Source organism: Anser brachyrhynchus (genome assembly GCF_964034855.1).
Source record: "Anser brachyrhynchus genome assembly, chromosome: 3".
NCBI classification, from domain to species: Eukaryota; Metazoa; Chordata; class Aves; order Anseriformes; family Anatidae; genus Anser; species Anser brachyrhynchus.
In genome coordinates, this window is record NC_137696.1 from 103,116,344 (window position 1) to 103,134,785 (window position 18,442).

Sequence of the window (18,442 nt, forward strand, 5' to 3'; positions counted from 1 at the left end):
TCACATACTTCTAGCTTGCTTTTAAGACTGGCCAGCTTTGAACTTTTTTTTTTTTTTTTTGACTGGGTACATTATTTAAATATTCTTAAAGGATAGCAATTTCTGTATGCTCAAGAACCTTTCCCAGAGCTTTTATATTAATGTCTTAGGTTGTCACCTATTTCTATTCAGCATGTAGGGTAGGACGTATTATTAAGGGAGCTTGTTGATGTATTGCAAAGCACAATACTGGAACCGCTTTGTGCTCAGTTCCCTGGTCACCTGTAGCTATAATAAAAAATGTACAAATCTCATTTGGACTCTCCAATATGTTAATGTCCCTCTTGTACTGGGGAGCCCAGAACTGGCTGCAGGTGTGGTGTTGCCTCACCAGTACTAATTAGTACCACTGATCACCCTCCTCTGTCCCTGACTGTTCAGCCAGTGTTCAATCCACGTCACTATCTGCTCATCCAGACTGTATGTCAACAACTTCTCTATGACGACCATATGGGAGACAGCGTCAAAGGCCTTACTGAAGCCCAGGACAACAATATTCACTGTATTCTTCTCATCTACCAGGCTAGTCATTTTATTGTAGAAACTTAGGACATTGGTCGAGCATAACTTCCCCTTGTTGCATCCATGCTGATGACTTCTGATGACTTTCTTGTCCTTCATATGGATGGAAATGGTTTCCAGGATTCATTGCTTCATCATGACCTGACTGGATAAAGCCCTGACCAACCTGGTCTGAACTCATTGTTGACCCTGCTTTGAACAACAAGCTCAACTAGTGAGCTACCAAGGTCCCTTCCAATCTGAATTATTCTGTGATTTTAAGAAGCAATCTGATATATTTTCCTCAGCATTTTTTATTTTTTTTCTACCACAAAAGCCATAATCGCAACAGGACAAATAAAATCAGTAAGTCAGGTGATACTGTGACTTTACTGGCTCCTGTAATTTCACAGAAATTGGTTGGTGTTGTTTTGTTTTTTCCACGTGTGTTTTTTTCACTGTATGCTCTCAGGAGATGGAGTTATTGCTTATCAATTTTAGAAAGAAAAAGGATTTGAGTATACATCCTCTAAGTCTATTGTAACTCAGAGATGCTACATTATCAAGTGTCTGCAGGAATATAATCAAATCTGAAGAACAAATAATTATTTACTCAGATGTCATTCAAGTTCAAAATAATTTAAATCTGATTTGTCAGGCTTCTACATTTTTTTTCATGTGACAGACTTATTACAATTAAATTTAATTTTACTTTAAAAAATGTATGTAGTACAAAACAGAAAAGAATGCAGTGCTGAATGAAAAGTTTTGATTGTGGACCTGCAGTTAGCGCTTTGTTCTACATTGCTCCATTGGAAATAGAATAGGTTTGAATAAAACTCATGCTTTAAGTCACACTCTATAAATGTTGGTCATTTCACTGCTGTTGGAGAAAGGAAGCATGTTGTGTTAACCCTGCATCCTAGCCAATGTACAGTCTTTAAGATTATAGTGAACTAAAGGATCCATGCAAAATCCATAGGATGGTGAACAAAGCACTTGCCAGCTCCCTCAAACATCCTCCTCAACTCATACTCACTACTCACTAGCCTTTCTAGAAGGGAGCATCTTCCCTCACAGGGAAGGCTGAGAGACCTGGGTCCGTTCAGCCTGGAGAAGAGAAGACTGAGAGGGGATCTTATCAATGTTTATAAATACCTGAGGTGTGGGAGACAGAGGGATTTGGCCAACCTCTTGTCAGTGGTTTGTGGGGACAGGACAAGGGGCAATGGCCACAAAATGGAGCACAGGAAGTTCCGCACCAACATGCGAAAACTTCTTCATGGTGAGGGTGTTGGAGCACTGGAACAGGCTGCCCAGGGAGGTTGTGGAGTCTCCTTCTCTGGAGATATTCAAGGCCCGTATGGACGCCTACCTGTGCAACCTGCTCTAGGGAACCTGCTTTGGCAGGGGGGTTGGACCCAATGATCTCTGGAGGTCCCTTCCAACCCCTACAATTCTGTGATTCATCATTGTTTTACTAGTTTTGTTGTTTTCACTTTATGGGTAAAGATATTAGGCAGCTTAAACAATGTACCCCATGTTGCTGTTTTGGAAAAAAAAAAGAAAGCTGATACTTAGATGACTTGAACTCTTCCATCACTTGTATTTCTGAGAAATAAATGATGTCAAATATTTATATTAATATTCTATACAATAAATAGTTTACAGTTGATTGATACCTTTTTTGAAGTGTCAGGTCAAAACTCAACACAGCTTTGTGTTTGAGATTTTTTACAGAAGTTGATTAAAGAGGAAAAAAAATCCTCCCCATCTGTTAGATACTCCCAGGTACACTTTATTATGATGTCTGACTTCTTCAGAGGTGGCTGTTGATTCATGTTCAGCTTGTGCTCTGTAGCCAGATCTTCTTTTAAAGAGCTGTCAGCCTGTAAATAAGCAGTACATTTCACTTTTCTAAATGTAGACGCTGTTTAATGACACTTTTTTGTTTGTTCTTATGGCCCTATTCTTCAAGGTCACTTTGCTTTCTCAACCTGGCTAACAGAGTAGCTATAGTTCTTCCCAGTTTCAGGTTACGTACAAGCTTAAATACCATGCTTACTATTTGGGCATACATCTTGTTTAACCAAAAAAGAAAAAAGAAAAAAGCACATGAAAAAATCAGAAGTTTCTGTACATCTTTCAAATCTGAAAGTGAAAACAGTTATAATTGTCCCAACAGCACTGACCCTACTCCATAACATTTTAAGTAAGACACTGTTTACCAGGGTTGCCTGTGAGGCTGTCGTATCAATGGCAAAAGCCTTACTACAGTCTCTTTTTTATTTTTATTTTCTGAGATTGGAGGATCAAAGCTGCATGAAGTATTCAGGATGAAAGTTTATCTGATAACAAAATTATGTTCTCCATTCTATTTTATTTTAATAAATGTTAATGTTTAGTTCACTTCTGTCTGTACTAAGACTAAATTTTTGTGACATTATCTTTCATAACACCAAACTGGTACCCTTATTTACCAGTTTCCAATCCATCATTTTATTTGCACAGTTAAACTTAATTTTGTCTTATGCATCATTTAATATTTGTCTACATCAAATTTAATCTGCCAGTCAGTCTGTTATAAGTTCTTTCTCTTTTTTTTTTCCCCACATCAGACTCTCAGATTTATTATTTTGAAGAGACCTGTCATTAGCAGACTTTCTCACTCTACTGATCATTCCATTCTCCCAGATACACCATCGCTATCCACTAATTCTGTTCTTCGCTATACTTTTTACAACTTTGGCCAGTAATGTTAGATATACAAATCTATTTTCCTAGACCATATTTGAAACTCTTTATTAAAATAAAAATGGAATACTCCAGGCCTCATATACCAAAGCATTTTTACCTCTTCTTGGGTCAGGTATTTCAATCTTGCTCTCCTTTAACTTTAGTCACTTGCTATTTTTCATTTTATGACTTCTTCCTTAGTCACAGCCATTTGTAACCATATAGTGATGACTTTTGAACTTCTTTCCTTATGCAAATTCTAGTACTTGTATGGTGGGGAACTAAGAGTTACTTGGCCACAGCTGAAAACTTTGACTAAATGCATGATTTGCGAACAGAGAAGAGACCAAACAAACTCTGCTCTCTTTCTTGTAACCAAATAGCCAGCCTGGACAGGAGCCCTCAGTGTATAGCTGGTAGTTGTAGTCACTCTCTACGCCACTGTCTCGTGCTTTCTGCCTGTCCTCCTCTCCATTCACAGCCAGACTGGCCTAACATGTTGAAGAGAAATGGCATAAGATGTCTGTGTACTGGAATTAGTGGCTGGTTTATGGCGCATATAGTCGTTGCTGCACCCCACCATACAATCAGTATTATTTATTTATTTTAATTTCTTTTTAAGGATCCAGTTGGGTTAACATAGGCTCTCATTCACCCCTGAAAACTTCCTGTACATCTCAAATGCAGAAATTTCTATGGTGACTGTTTTCAGGTGCTGATGAGAAAGGCTAGTTGACAACCTTAATTTTAGACTTCAAAATACTGAAAACTTCCATTTCTATTTTCAAGCTTAAGTGGTGATAGGTGATAGTATATATATATATATATTTTTTTTCAGCTCTTCAGAAAGGGAATCTGGTGCATGATTTTCAGTGTCAAAGAAGAGTGCTGTCATAGAGTTTAAAAACAGTCCTTTAATATCATCTCCTTTTGGATCTGTCTGAGGTTCGCTGTCAGTGCAAGGTCCTTCCTTTTGTTTTATGTCTTCATGAGGGTTTTAAGTATGATTTACAGTTATTTCATATGAAGGATAAAACCCTTTTTCTTATTTCGTTGATTGATTGGTATTGAAATCTACAAGAAAAAAAAAAATCTTTTCACCATCCAATAAGATGCACTTTCTGTTTAAGCATCTAGGCCTCACAGCGGGACATGCAGAAGGCAATTGTCACTCCATCCTAAGCCATGATGGAGCAACTTAGGACTTTTTATTAGTGACAGCTTTTCTTCCTTGAACAGGTTCCAAACTACTGGGTTTAATTCTCTGATTTATGTCCCACGTAATCACAATAGTAAAACTCAACCTGTCTGTTTAGACCTCACTTAAACGTTCATGATGCTTTGCGAAACTTCAGAGACTTTAGAAGAATCTTCACTCAATCTTTTCAAAAATTTCTTCAGCAAGCAAGTTTTAGTTCCTTTATTTGCAGTACATTACGGACATGACATATCACAGAGTGCTTTTCCATTTTCATCTTACTGTCAGAGTCACAGAGCTGCAGAATGGTTTGGCTTGGAAGGGGGACCTCTGGAGGTCACCTGGTCCAACCCTCTGCTCAATCAGGGACACCCAGAGCAGGTTGTCCAGGACCACATCCATGCAGCTTCCCAGGAGGAAGACTCCACAGTCTCTCTGGCCAGCCTGTGCCAGTGCTCAGTCACCTGCATAGTAAAGACATGCTCAGACCTTCTGTGTTTCAGTTTGTGCCCATTGCCTCTTGTCCTGTCACTGGGCACCACTGAAAAGAGTCTGGCTTTTTTGCACTCTCAGGTATTTATATACACTGATAAGATTAAATTCATTCATGGAATGTATGTGGACAGTTGTCACAGCAGATGAACCTTTGTCTCAAAGGATCGTATTTTACAGCCCTTCCTAAAGTGTGCAGAAGATTCTGAATCCTTTGCTATTTTTGGCCTTTTTTTTTTTTTTTTTTTTTTTTTTTTTTTTTTGGCCTTTTCTACCAGACTGTGCAAGATCCTTTCCTGTAATTTTAAACTCCACTGAGTTGTCACCATGAGGCTGTGTCTTAAGTTTTAGCATATCTCTTGAGGATTTTAGTTCTTCACACTCGATGTGAAGAGGATTCTTTATTTTTATAGAACTGCATGCTTCAAGAAATCATCCTGTTTATTCAGGTCCAATATTAAAAAATCGTAGAGGAGCAGTCACTCTCACATAAAAACTTAGTAAAAGCATTAGCAGTGAAGACTTGCTATGAGTTCCTTACTTTGTATCATTCTGCTGTAGATAGTCTGCACTCTATCAGAGTTACCATGACATTGAGATGCCTCAGTGTTCCAGATGATTGTCATTCTGGCAGCTTGGGTGATATCCATACATTCATCAAGCAATGCAGAATTACAGAACACTGTGAAGCAGATGCCTAGTAGTATGATCCTACAGCTATTTGTTGCATGAAGGTATCCAAGACTCACCAACAACTAACTAAAGTACAGAAAGGGCTTCTTAGAGCTGCCTGTAGCACTAACATGCATGTGGATTATAATTATAAGGCGGGGGGGAAAAGGTTAACAGCTAATAGCTAGAGATAGTTGAGACAAGTAATCCAAATGTGTACTCATTTCCTGGTTGTTTTCTATTCCTTCAGAATGCTTATTGAAGTTCCTGCAGTTGAGGAGGAAAGGAAATAAAATCGCTCTTGAAAAAAAAAAATTTGGTTTCATACAGATTGCTTGAAATACAACTTCATTCTCAACAAGTTATTGCTTAAATAAATGTTGCCATAAACTTCACTGCATCAGAAGTATCACATTCAGGAAAGCGTACTCCATTTCCTGCCATGTGTGAGTCCTTTTGTTCAAATAGTGTTGTGGTTCATGTGATGTAGACTTTGCAGCATGAATTTAAGAAAGGCAACCAGCTCATTTCTCTGATTATTGGGCTATATTAAGCATGTGTTTAGTATTACTGTGTACTACGATGTTTATGCACTGCCTTTCATTATCTTTTCCTTTTGTGATACTCCTTATCAAAACTGCAGCATTTTCTGATCCTGGCCTAATTTTTCAGTTGTCTGCCTATTTCTAGAAGCACTTCACTGCTTTAGAGTGGACATTTTAACTGAATCATGTGTGTGATTAAAGAATATAGTTTCCATCTGTTTATGCAGCATGACATTAAATTCAAAGTATTTAACATCAGCTTTACATTTTAAAAATATAGCTGCTCTTGAGAAAGCTGTCATAAAAAAAATAAAAGGAAATTTGGGGAGCTGTGTAGAGAATGGTAAGAGTTAAATACAAAGTTAAATAAATATAAAACTAAATAAATATAAAGCTAAAAAAAAAAGACATGAAATCTGATAGATTTTTAAAAAATACTTTCATGGGTTAACAAATCCCAGTAACAGTCATAAAATTAGCTATTTTTTTGCTGAGTAGTCAGTAGTTAAATAATCAATTATTAGGTAGCTTACTTTATGTAGAATTGGACCACTTCACATCTGACATGTATTATGACTGAAACTAGGAATGGCAAAATCTCCTGCTAGACTTAAAAGACAAAAAGTCATTATGTTTTGGTAATTTAAATTTAGCTAATATCTTCACATTTTAGCTGCATTCAATAATAGGTCTTTACACTCGGTAATGAACATTGCACATGTAGGAGGTATAGGAAAAGGAAAGAAAACTCTGAAGATGTGATAAAACAAACAGATTGACCAAAAGTCCTTTCAGGAATGGTGATTTTTGTTAGAATAGTCATTTGTGGTATTACACAAGGGTTTTTGTTTATTTGTTGTTTCTTTGTTTTTTTTTTTTTTAATTCGTAAAAGCTTAAAAAAAAAAAAAAAAGGATGAATAAACTCAGTATCCAAAGGAATAAATAGCATCCTGACTTAGGACCAGAAGGGAGAAGCCTATCAGTAAGTACAAAGGAGATACACAAAATAAATCCAAAGAGTAATCCAAAAAGTAATATGTGACTTCAGACTTTGTTTTGAATATGGTAGAACTTTCATTGATTTATATTTGCAATATTCAGAAAAACGGGAGTGGAGGTATATTAGGATAACTCAGCTTTCCTTATAAATGGCACTAGATAATATTTCCTCAGGAATTTTAGTATCAGCTCATCATGAATGCCAAATTTGCTAGCTAAGGCATAAGTGGGGTAGGTTCTTAACAGAATTAGATGTGGCACTTTTGGTTATAATGTTGTACCTCACAAATTAAAATAAATATAAATCCTTATTTTTATTACATATATTTATTCCAACTTTTCATCCATTTTAAAATCTTAGTAATAAATGATACAGCTACATCAAGGATCCTGAACATGTAATGAGTTTTTATACAAGTGTATACACATACAAAAGAAATACAGATGGTGCATACTGACAGTGGAGAAATGAATAAGATTTGTAAAGAATATGTTTACAAATAGAAAAATCAGATACTGAAAGTTAGATAGTTTCCAAATGTTTTCAGGTATGGCATAGATAGCCACTCTGTTCTGGTTAGAACTCCTTGTTCTCAAAACGCTATAGATTGTGTTCCAGTGTGCATGCTACTGTCTTGTGTACTTATATGCTGTATAATATAAAGAATAAGAACGTGTTTATAACAGTTTGAATTAAGCTTTTTAACAGATACACCTAACCATGCCTTTTTAGAGGCACAGGAAAGAGGAAAAATTGTGTAGTGACCAAATGAAACAAAGTTTGGAACTAAGGCCAGTTTTACAGCTGCTCACATCAGATCAAAGAATGAATTCTGTAAATGTGTTTTGAATATATAGAGAACAGGGTGTTTTACTATAAAATGATACTTCAGTGTTACATGTATTGATATTTGCAGAAGATTTTAAGCTCCTTCATTAGTAACTGCTATAGAAATGCAAGTTGTCATCACCATTAATCATATCACCATGGAAAGTAAAGGTTGAGCAATAATATATCAGAAAAGTGCAGTATAATTTAATCTGCTAAGGTTGAATCTGTTGTTATTTTTAGGACTCCTGATTGCAAAATGGTAACTCAGCAGAAAGAAATCAAAATCTTGTTCGGGGACTAAAAGGAAGCAAACTATGTATAAGTAAAGCCAAGAATTAATTGTCAGTATAATGGAAATCTCAATAGTCTAATTCAAGAACCCTTATTAGTCTATATGTAATTATTACAGAAAAAAATAATATTGAAGTTAGTGTACTTTTATACAGCTGTCTAAATGGTAATAATAACTATAGTACTATTAAAATTATAACATACTTGTTAGTTTCTATCCCTTTTCTTGGGGTTATTCTCACCATTCGATTGCTCCCCTGGATCTTAAAATCCAGGATTTTGGAGAGCTGGAGAGGTTAACAGTAGAAGTCATCAGCCTCTGGAGTCTTTCATTGGCATGAATATAATGTTTGTGCCGCTGCTTTATACTTCCTCCTGTACGGACCTTTTGGACTTTGGACTATTTTTATATGTTTGCTAGCACACACCTTTATCTGTCTTTATTCATCAACATCTACAAATAATGTCACATCTAGATTTACTATATCCATTGTGCCTTATGCATATTACATATTGTTTCTTTGCTGTCTTTGTACCCTCAAAGCTAATTTCATCCAGCTCTTGGTCTACGCTTCCTGACCTTTGGTGAGTGGTTTATATCCGTGGAGTTTCCAGTGCCAAGCCCGTGCCTCATCTATTGTCATCCCATTTCTGTACCTCAGTACTGTCTTCTCTCCGCCCCTCAAGACCTCTGCAGTAATACCAAACCCATGTTTCCTTATCCTACATCTTTTTGTTAAGATCATTCCAATCTCATTCCAACAGAATAACAGCTCGTTACAGCTATTTGTAGAAAACTATGGTTGTGCCATACAAAGATGAAGTACAGTCATAGAGACCTAGTCAACTAAGAAGTTGCTGCCACACAAAAGTAAAACAAAGCTGCAGCCACATGAAGAGAAGTTCAGACAGCACAAAGGTGGTAACTGCCATCTCTGAGGCCTTGAAAATTCAATACAAGGGTTATGGCTTGTTACTAGAAGTGGTGATACTGCATTACAGGGCTACATGGTTACAAGGTAGTAGGGGTCTTGAAGTGGAAGAGTGAAGTCATCCGTAATTGAGAGTTATTCGAGGTGACTGACCTGGGACTCCAACTGGTTGTAGAGAGACTTACTAATTTGTAGGTGTATTTAAATATGTTATAAGAAAATATAACATGTTTATGTTAAATGTGTTATAAGAAAATGCAACATGTTTAAGCCAATACATTATTAAATATGTAAGACAGCAAAGGATAACATTTATTACACTTAAATATGTATTTGTTTTTCTATATTTTGATAAAATTCTTTTTATTATTATTATTTTTATGTCAGACTCATAGACTAATAACTTTTTATGGTTAAGTGTTAAAAAGTAGTTCTACCCTTCAGGGATATTTTGTAACTTGCTTTTGTTGTGGAATGCTAGGACATGGTTTTATCATGTTTTCTCAAGCTGTCTGATACAATGCTGTTATTTTCATTAAAGAGTGTTCAGTTTTAGTGAAGGCTAAACCTTCCAAAACTGCATTCCAGTCTCATTCTGCAGCTCTATCAGATAAAACAATACAAAGAAAGTACCAGAATTTATACTAAATTTAATAAATTCATACTGTATTTATACTTGGGGGAGGGTACTATTCAATATTTTTTCAATATATTGCATCTTTAAATTTATTTGTGTAAACACATGGAAATTATGTTGATAAAATATAGGGATCCATTATTGTAATGCTCCTTACAAAGTCAGAATTAATATGATAGTCTACATTTCTAAAATGTCAGTGATGACACTTTGCTTTTAAAGCTTGTGTGCAATAATTATTCAGTAAAAGAAGAAATTGCAAAAAGACAAGAACAGTATTTTTTTCATTAGCTAACAAAAGGCAAAGTAAACCTGTAACTCCATCAAAGTGTGTTTGCAGATGTTTCGTTGACAAGTAAGTCAAATTTTCACCATTGTCATATCTTAATCTACTTTACTTGATCAGTGGCCAAGATTGTCTGAAGAGTGTTTTACTCTGCATTTAGGTTTCTAGCCAATATCGTCAAATTTCTATATGATTGTAAGAATTTTAACAGAATAATAGTTAAATACACATCTTCTTTGTAAACTAGATAGCTTATTCAAAACTTGTCTAAAAGCCTTTGAAATGTATCTGTAGAATATATATATATTTTCTGATATTATATTTACGGTATGTTTTGCTGTTAATTAAAATGAAAATAGTTTTCCCAGAGTAAATTATTTGTACTTTATACACTATGATTTAAAAGTAAGTGTTGTGGTTTAACCCGGCTGGCAGCTAAACACCACACAGCCGTTCGCTCACCCTCTCCCCTCCCTCTCTGGGATGGGGGAGAGAAACGGGAAAGTGAAGCCGGTGAGTTGAGATAAAGACAGTTTATTAAGACAGGAATATAATAATAACAATAATAATAATAATAGTGATAATGATAATAGTATTAATAATAATAATGTGTAAGAAACAAGTGATGCACAACGCAATTGCTCACCACCCGCTGACCGATGCCCAGCCTATTCCCGAGCAGCCGGCCCCCCACCCCGGCCAGCCACCCCTATATATTGTTTAGCATGACGTCAGATGGTATGGAATACCCCTTTGGCCAGTTTGGGTCAGCTGTCCTGGGTCTGTCCCCTCCCAGCTCCTGCTGCACCCCCAGCCTGCTCGCTGGCAGGACAGAGCGAGAAGCCGAAAAGTCCTTGGCCTGGTGTAAACACTGCTCTGCAACAATTAAAACATCAGCATGTTATCAGCGCTCTTCTCATCCTAATCCAAAACATAGCACCCTACCAGCTACTATGAGGAAAAATTAACTCTGTCCTAACTGGAACCAGGACAGTAAGTCACATAATACTGCAGAGGGAAAACTGCAGCTACCCTTTTCTGCTATTCTTTTTACATTTTAATGGAGTTTTACAGAATCTCCTCATTGAATGTTCATTACAGATGAACTGACAGAGACTGTTCTCTTTGCCCATATATAAATTGGATTAGATCCAAATAATGGCTTGCGTCCCGATACGTTCTTACAGTGCACTATTATCTACATATTTGAGCAGACTGCCATAGTTTTGAGACTAATGACCAGACATTATCTTCCCTGATTCTGATATCATTTTGTATCAATATAGGTCAAGAATAGCTCTACTCAAGTGCTTAGAGATGCAAAGATGTAAAATCAATGTAGATGATATAAGAACCAAGCCTGTAATCTTTAAAGCCAATCATATTTACCAGTGTCTCTTAACATAGATAAATTTCAGAGAATTACACAAGATGAAAATAAATATGTTAATTATCACTGATATACAAAGTACATTTTTATCATAAGCATTGGATTTGATAACGTACATTCTGGTGTGGGAGATTAGCTTTTAAATCTGAGGGAGATATACTTTTATTACCTGAAAGATTAAATATATAATTAGCTTTTGTGTGGTGCTTTTTATTTTTGGAAATTAAAGCTGTGAGAAGCATTGCTGAACAACTCTCAGAATGCATATGCTGTCGTCACTGTCATTATTCTTACAGCTTTTGGGTGAAATTATTTTTTTTTTCTCTAATCACTCATAGAAGAATAATAATAAATACGGTTAAATGCAAATACATAAGTAATTTTATTAAAAGTAATTTTAACATTTCAATTTATAATGTTAAGAAATCATAGAATCATTAAGGTCTGAAAAGACCTCCAAGTTCATCTAAGTCCAACCGTCCCGTTTTTTTTGAGACATTTACTTCTGTAAATATTTAGGCATCTCCCTGTACCTTTGGAGGGTTTCCAGTGCTCACTTCAGTTGCCTGTTTGCATGATGCAGCATAGAGCCAAGATTTGTTGCCCTTCTAAAATGAAATAGTTTGTGCACTTGGAGCTATTTTGCCATAGTAACAAAAAACTCTGACAAGCTGAAGTACTCCTCAGAGAAAACAGGTGCTTATGGACCTGTCGGATACTCCAAGCAGACTGGAAGGAATATCTTTAAAATTAGTTTAATAGTTATCGAATGCAAGAAATACAGGCTTTACCCAACGTGCTCAGCCAAAAATAACATTTGAATTTGAACTGCTTAGTTTAGTTATAAGGTTGTAATGGATTTTTGTGTAAAGGAAAGAACACAAACACTGCTTTGTCATTTTGCATCATTTTTGGATAACACACCAGGCAACACATCAGTACAAAGGTATATGAATTCCCTTTTTCTTGTATAGTGATGTTTGAGTTGGGACATAAACAATTTGTTAGATTTGTTTGATTATTCTTTTGTATCTACCTTTTCTGAACTTTGAATGCTTGTCACATTTTGTTTTTTACATGAAGTTTAAGTTAGGAAAGTTGAACACTCAGAAAGCTCTTGAGGAATTATACTGTTCAATAAGTAATTTTCAAGGACCTGAAATGAATTGCCTGAGGTACTACACCATAGTAGTAGAGCCAAGATCTCTCAACATTGCTAACTAGAATTCTGTCTAGAGAATCATTTGTTTATAGAAATGGATGTGAACCTTTGATATGTAGCCACTTCTTCACATAGCACTTTTGTGTTTTATCAAGCTGCTTATCCACTTTGTATTCATTCATAAAATTAACTTATTCTTTAAAAATTATAGGAAGTAAGGAAACAGTCAAAGGAGGTAAACTAAGTCATGTATCTCATGTTTAGATTTCTGAGCTCGAATAATTAACTTGCAATGAGTGGCTCCTTTAATGAGTAAAATTCTCAACCCTTATTTATATTGGAGTTATATGTAGTGATTCATTTAGTCGATATACAGTCTGTTTTTAGCAAAAGCTAAATGGAAGGCTTTTTGTTTGTTTGTTTGTTTTCAATTTAGGGAATAGTAATTTTAGACCTTTTTTGAACAAAAGATCTGAAAGCATTTCTTTAGCTTTTATCATTGCTATGTCTTTTCCTTAATTGGAAGCTGATCAGTATTTCAGAAAAACAGGTTTAAAATGTTTTGAAAAAGATCTGCAAATATATAAACATAGTTGGAATTATTCTTCAGGAGGGGTAATGAAAGGTAGTAGTGAATGAATGTTTTTTTGTTGTCTTTTTCATTGTTCTGTTAAAAAGAAAAGAATAAGAAAAAATTACACATTATAATAGTGTATAGTGTTTCTTTAAAGCTTATGCCTCCATATTTGTTTCCTACTGATATTTTGACAGTTGGAGCAGCAGCGGGAGCAAAAATGAAAGCCATATATTTGGCATTTTCCTCTGGCAGAAAATGAAAAACATAAGAAATATCAGAGAATTGTGTTTAAAATAGTCCAACAGTTACAAATTTCACCCTTTTAGAGAGAATGTATGAATGTTTGCCTCTTCTCGCAATATTGCTTTTTATTGTTTTACTTCTGATTTTCTCTTTTGGACTTAAACTGATTGATAACTTATTAAAAATACGGCTCGTAAATTTGTGAAACATTAGTTGTGCTTTGGTATTTGCCTTTAAAATTAACTTAATGTTTTATATGCCCCTGTGCATTTATAAATGACAGTGCATTTGCGTACATATAAAACAAACAAAAAAGAGAATAAGAAAAACATCTTAATGGTTAAGATAGTAAAATGAAACTGTTGACGTGAAATCTCAATGCTGTTGATGAAGATTCAAGTCCGACTTGTCAACAAGCTTCTTACCTGACTGACAACAGATTGTGACAGCTGTTTTTGTTATGAAATCATCATCACCTATTTTTTGTGCATTTCACTCTAGAAAACAAACAAATCTGTTTATTAATGTGCATATTCCTTTACTATGGTTATATTCAAATTACTTAAAAACACAAATTACATGCAGAAAATTCATAGACCTAATTCTACATAATCGGTAGATACTAGTAGAAATGATATTTCAAAGTAATATTAAGAATGTTATACCTCTAATTTTTTTGCAGTACATTCTTTATTTCTTTCTAATTATAGATTCCAGCTTCTCATATCCGTTTTTCCACAGAATACAGATTATCGGAAAGGTCTTCCATAGAGGACTGTTGTAAGATCAATGCCTTGATCTCTTCTTAAGATTTACTCCACAAACAAAATGAACTGATGTTCTTAAAAATTATTACTATTATCTTCTTTCAAGATCTCAAATTATCATACTTTAAATAACTTGCTGATGGTTTTCTGACTTGTTTCTTGCAATGATACTCAGGTTAGAGAATGAAAAGAGATGTGGAAAAAGATATTAAACTGTATTTAATTGCATGAGAAATGTGTGGGGTAGGCAGCTGATAATTCTCATTGTAAAACAAATTGAAAATATTTTTTTAATTCTTGTGGCTATACTTTTATTTCTTCTTTCTTTTTAGAAAAACATCAGCACCCTTTATTTTATACTACCACTATTATTTGATTTAATATTGCTCTTACTTACTTTTTATCTTTAATTTCCACCAGGTGTGGCTGTTAGGATCACTTTCAAGTCATTAACAGTTGCTAAAAGAAAACTAAATTCCTAAAGATCATAATATCAGTATTGGAAAATGTACCACTTTTTATAATTACTTTTTAAGTAACTCTAACTGTTGAATAAAAAGTGCTGCAGAACCTTCAACATTTCTTCAAACTAAAAAAAAAAAAAAAAAAAAAAAGGAATGAGACTAATATTTTTAGTAAATTTGCTGTTACTCAGGAAAAAAATTGAATGAAGATTTTACAGGACAGACAAATTTGGGGGCTTGAGCTTTATTTTGTCTCTTTGGAGACAGCCTCATTCAGTCTGGGAGTTGTGAGTTATTAATTGCAGATGTTTTATTTACCTGTACCAAATTAGGAGTAATACTGTTCTAAGTAATTATTTGCTTTTTAAGGTCTCTGAGGTAAAAGAAAGAAATGGTTTGAAAAAAAAAAAATGTTTTGCTGTCTGATACACTTTCCAAAATTCAGTTGTTCAATATCAAGAGTATCAGCTACTCTTTCATTTCACTAGTTTAAAAGGAAGATTTTTTGGTCATCCTATATCTAAAAATAACTTATATTTTCTAAATGAATAACAGTTTATATTTATATATATACACATGAATTTAAGTTAACTTCACTGAAACTCAAGCAAAGTCCTCAGTAGGATGAAGATCTGAGTGGATAAAATGTATATGACCTTTCATGGCTTAAAATTATACTGAATTATCTTTACTATTTGTAGATAGTCTGCTGTTTTCCAGTTTAAATTCATTTTATGTCGAACTTGGGGAGCTCTTGCTAACTAAAATTTGCTTATCTGGATGCAAAAATTGCTATCAGTGGTACTGTATGTGCACCCATGCTTTGTATATGGGCACAGGCATATATGCCTTCAGGTACAACTAAGGTTGTTTATATCCATTTACACTGCTAGTATATGTCTTATACCAGGTACTGGTATAGCTTGGCCAGTCTGACTAGTGAGGGAGATTTAGATAGAATAGTGAAAATAAATAGGATTATTTTTTTTTAATGTGAGAATAAATCTTTTTTTTTTTCCTTTTTTTTTTTTTTCAACCTGATAGGCTGTTTTAAATGTGTTTTTTTTTTTTTTTTCTCAGTTTTTCAATTCTTGATTTTTTTACATGGATTAATAATACTTTAATTCAGTACATGATTTCATGGATTAGTCAAACAGTTGAACCTATAATCACATCTATTCTACCACTAAATTGGTTTGGGTTTTTGATCCATCTTTTATATATATATGTATACTAGTACCATACGGTACTAGTACCATACGGTACTAGTATAGAGAGGGAACTATAGGGCAACATGTAATGCAGAAACAAGCTTGGAGTATGCACGCATCAATTTCACACTGTTTAGTGGATAATGTTAACAAAGATGATGGTTATTGGGGATTAGAATCAGGTTCTAATTAAGACAACACTTTGTTCTCTGCAAATGCATTCAGTGCTTAGGCTTCCACTTCAGTTACTGACATATGGGGAAGTAAATAGAGCAGATATTTAGTGGCTAGTGGCAGGAGGGCTATAGAGGATCCATTAACTGAGTGGGCCAGATCTCAACTGTGAACACCTGAAATGCTGAAAAAATCCTATTAACTTAATAATGTTGTAGTTTAACTGATTTTTTTGTTTGTTTTACATTTCAGCATTTCTTTATTGTTTTGATTGGTGACTTAAGTGAACTGAAACCCAGTTATATATATATTTTTTTTTTGCAAAAAGAGATGCCTGAAAACTGTATTTATAATAAATTCTCATTGTTCCCATTATTTAAAAATACTACGTATTCATATACTCCTGAGAAGAGACTGAGAAATGGTATTGCCTTCTTTAAGAATCTTTGCTGAAAATGCTATTACCATTGTGTTTAAAAAAAATCCATCATTTGTCAGAAAATGTTCCCATATATTAATTTTTGATGCCATGGTCTCAGTATTGTAATCATATTTTTGTAAGGCATTCCTCTGTGCTTATAACTTGTACCTCAAGATAGTGCTTATTCTCTAGTCACACTAATATGACATGGACATTTATTTACTTATTTATTTATTTTTGACAAGGCGAAAAGGAGGTCTCTAGTTCTAATTTAAATATCAAGAGAATTTGTACATAAGAGCTACATAGTTTTATTGCTATTTCTAGTCAGTAATCTGTGTTTCCTCTTCTACAGAATTTTGGACATAGTCACAGTAATTCTTAAGACTTCATGTCATAGCACACTAGGCTAGGGAAACAGCACATATTTGAATGTTTTAAGGAGTACTGGATCCACGTGCATATTCTGTAATGCCGGTGTCATCCTTTGACATTGCTTCTGTATTATGCTGTTCTTTAAATGAAATAGATGTTCAAAACTAGCTAACTATAGTTTAAATGTCTGACTCTTTTCTTGAAATGTTAAAAAGGTTCAATAATCTGAAATAATAGTTGTATTTCCATGTTTGTGTCTGTAGTAATGGCTTCTTTTGCTTCCAAATCCCTTTGAGTGTGGGGTGTCTGCAAAATAAATGACTGACAAATACATACACATGATCAAGTTACTTTCAGATTTTACATAGCAGCAGGTAGAAGATGTAAAATATCTGTTATACACTATTATTTTTGAATCTAATATATCAACAAAGTGGAGTAACCTGTAAAAGTTGCAAATAGCTTTGCATTTTGTATTTACAATTTTAAAACTTCAATTTAAAGATCCTCTTTTTTTTTTTTTCCTGTTGACCATATTTTTTTACTGTTGTTTTACTGAGGCAACAAATTCTCACTTAATTTTCTATCTTCAAGAGGAGCTCAATTAAGGAAGCCCTGGTTCTTATTTGCATCTTAAAACAAAACTTTGCTTTGCTTTCACTTTTTACTTCCTCTTTACTATATTGCTTACATTAATTTTGAACATACTTAAAAGATAACAAAATGTCTTATTAGCAGTGCATAATAAGTCTTATTAAGAAGTGCAAAATGTCTTATTAACACGTACACCTAGGCATTTTGGAAATGTCACCTTGTAGTGTTCCCTACTGCTTCTTCCAGGAAGAATGCACTTAATGAATTTTCTGTTAGGACAGCTCTGGCACTGTCTTTTCCCCATTACTTGCTATAGTAATTATGCTAGCAGAAGTGCAGGACTGGCTAGTATAAAGAAAATGCCTATAAGGAAAAAGTAATTATGACAGGAAATTCACTTGCAGAGCTTCCATCAGACACCTCTGTAGGTGTCTCATATTTATACACTTTTTTATTTCACAGTCTGTTTATCTAATCATAAGCAATCATTCTGAATTGTTTATAAGGGAATTTTGTCTCATACATTTCAGAAAACAAACAGGATTTTATTTATTTATTTATTTATTTATTTATGTAAGAGATACAGTTGATCATCCAGAAACTAATATAAAAGGTTTGGAAGTAATTTTTGTGTTTCCAATTTTTTCTTAATGAAAATAGATTATTTTCTTTATTTTAATTATTTCAGAGTAAACATATTTAATGATGACAATCTGATGATCATCACATTATAAATACTTTAAAAAACCACACAAAGCAAAACAACAGTAACCTTGGAGAAGTGTCTCAGAGGTGCCTTTTTTCGATATAACGATATATGGTTAAATAATATTGATAGTTGTATTGTTCTTGTTTATGATGATTCAATCCTTTTAAGTTTTTCCCATGCTGTAGTCATATCCA

The 18,442-nt window shown here is 34.2% G+C and overlaps 1 protein-coding gene and 1 long non-coding RNA gene across 14 annotated transcripts in view; one reads left to right on the forward strand and one right to left on the reverse strand.

Annotated features, from left to right (window-relative positions):
* The window catches only part of LOC308192733, a 29,641-nt gene extending 16,761 nt beyond the window's left edge, over positions 1 to 12,880 (reverse strand). For both annotated transcript variants that reach the window (XR_013949057.1, XR_013949058.1), the window contains exon 1: positions 10,808 to 12,880. This is a non-coding gene — a long non-coding RNA (uncharacterized lncRNA). The remainder of the gene's footprint in view (positions 1 to 10,807) is intronic.
* CSMD1 (CUB and Sushi multiple domains 1) overlaps positions 1 to 18,442 on the forward strand; it is a 1,150,108-nt gene that overhangs the window by 810,404 nt on the left and 321,262 nt on the right. The window lies entirely within an intron of this gene.